We start from the raw sequence: 2,587 nt of genomic DNA, 5'->3' as shown, positions 1-2,587 counted from the left end.
ACTTCAAGATACGGAACGGTCGCGGTGTTTGACTATTATTACCAACAGTAAATGTGTGTTAAAAACGATTTCAACGATTCGCAAACCTGGCAAATGGTCGCAACGGTGCTTTGAAGAAAACTCAAAAAATAACCCCAAAACAATTAAAAATTTGACAACCCAAGCCCGCGTCGTTTCCAGCCAAAAATGAAGGCATTGCTCACGGGTTTCATGGATATTTGGCCGTTTTGAAACATTTGCGTAAATCAATCCGTCAAAAACGCAAGGACTTGTGGACGAACAACCCGTGTATCCAACCATCCAACAACCATCGAATTTACTTGATTTAGCCCGGTGTGACTTCATCCTCTTTAATCGAATCAAAAAACCGTTTAGAGGAACGCGTTTCAGCACCCGAGAGAAGAAAACCGCAGATTTCCTTAATGGAGATACCAGACATCGGGTTTTAAAAATGTTTCAGGGACTGGATCAAGCATTGCCATGAGTACATTCCAGAGACAGCATCGATTTTAAACAATAAACAGATATCGTCCATTTCATAAATGAATTTCGGGAAGTTTTTGATCAAGATTCAGTGAAGCCATCCGAGCAGCGTGCAACACTTATAATTACCTCTGAAACAATACATTTACAAAGTATGGCGTGTAAAAACATACATTGCGAAGAGCAGATGGAACACTCGCGAAAACTGCAACAAAAGTTGTAAACTTTCGGAAATCGGTGTACCATAAACATGTTTGCTGCCGCACCGTTCGGACCTGCACGCGGATGAAGAAGATCACCGGTCACCGTCATCAATCTGGCCGTTTGTTTAATTGCAAACGGCACCACCCTATCATCAGCACCGCAGCACCCGCAGATGGTCACTTAGTGTCGTAGCGCCCGGGGACCGGAATGTCTCTCTTTCGTGCCACGGTGGCGGTGGCTAATAAACTCATCCACCGGTAAGAAAAGCCCACACCGAATCAACGGGCTGCACGATGGTGGTCACCGCCACCGTAAATCCGATTCGGTGGTGGTCTGTGATCCGGTTTTATTATCCACCCCGGCGTCCTGCGGCGCCCGCGCCCGGTGTATGACGTACGGGGTGCGTACGCCCAGGAAATTATACGTTTATTTCGTTCCCAATCGTCCGTCAAATTTTCCCACACCCGACACCGAGATCAACCGGACCGTGGGGCCACCACCGTACCGACGACGACGAACTCGGCCGGTCGGCCGGTTTTTGAGGCACTCGCTGGGCGTTAATCTACATAATCATGCCAACCAAGAACTAACAAGCGGCGCCCGTTGCGCCCGAGAGACAACATAATTTAGTTCGAATTTATTCGCCAGTCAGCGGCGGCGCCGCCAGGTTTCATTTGAGCCCCGACACCCGCCGTCTCAAAATCAGGCACGGCTAAACGGTTTTAGCGCGGCCATTTAGTCGCTAGTCTTTATTGGGCTAGCGCTTCGCTCCGAGTGGGCTGAGTAATCGCCGAGCATTAGTATCGGACACCAGACCTAGGAGGTCGCTAAGTGCTCGAGACCACTGCTGCTACTGCCGCGGCCCTAATTATGCTTATGCGCCGGTACATTGTTGCAGACCCTTTTCGGGTGATGTGCGACCAACGACTCGTGGACTTGATTTAAAAATAGCGCCACGAAGTTATTAATACACGGAACGGAGCAGACCGAACTGAACTTGAAAGTGCGGTGTGTTGTGGACAGTGGGTCAATTGGACGCACTGTCCCGTACGAAAGATCCGGTCAAAGGAGGTCAGTTTACTGTCAACGCAGCCAGTCCTCTCAAATCCCGCCCGCGAATGTTTCCTAGTTTCCTGTCACAGCCGGAGCATTAGAAGGACAGTTTATGGACTTTGGCCCGGGTGGTTGTAACGGAACTAGGTTCGATTAAGCAATTCGCTGTGCAGCCTTTCAAACCCACCATCAACCGCCACCTAGTCCAGCCTGGTAACCCACAGGTGGAACGCGCGATTTATGATCACCAAGATCAGGACCGTTGGTCTGAAGCCCCGACCCGGAGCCTAAGCCGAACCTGGCCTCGTTGCATTCGCAAATGTCTCCATCGACATCGCGGGCGACATGTGGAGGATTGTTTTACCTTCGCCTTTCCCGCGTCCTGCTTTTGTTTGTCTTCGTCCCGTCCCGGCTGGGGCTGACCACACGCGACCCTACCACTTGAGCACCGTACAGTTTATGGCCAATAATGCGGGGTTTGAGCGAGCGTTTATCGATAGCACCAGGCCGGAAGGAGCTCCTAGGGTGCTATGGGGGTGTGGCGGGGGTCGATTGTCGTGGCAGCTGCCTCGCGCCATTTTGCGGGCAACTCGCCAAGTGTCGCCAGCGCCGGCGCAACTGGATCCAGATCACCCGAGCATCAAGGTGACTTCTTGCGGGGTCCTCAAGGCCTCACACAAGCCAGCATCCGGGCGAGTCGTGGGAGATCCGGACGCGGCACGAGGACTGAATCGTGGGACTCAACAAGCCAACGAATGCGGTGCCGTGGAAAGCCGAGGTAAAACAAGGCACCAACAAGACCGACACTCCGCAGAAAGGAAGAAAAAAATAGGAGCAGCCCTCAGGA

This window comes from Anopheles cruzii, chromosome 3 (assembly GCF_943734635.1).
Source record: "Anopheles cruzii chromosome 3, idAnoCruzAS_RS32_06, whole genome shotgun sequence".
Taxonomy (NCBI): Eukaryota; Metazoa; Arthropoda; class Insecta; order Diptera; family Culicidae; genus Anopheles; species Anopheles cruzii.
This window is presented reverse-complemented; position numbering follows the sequence as displayed.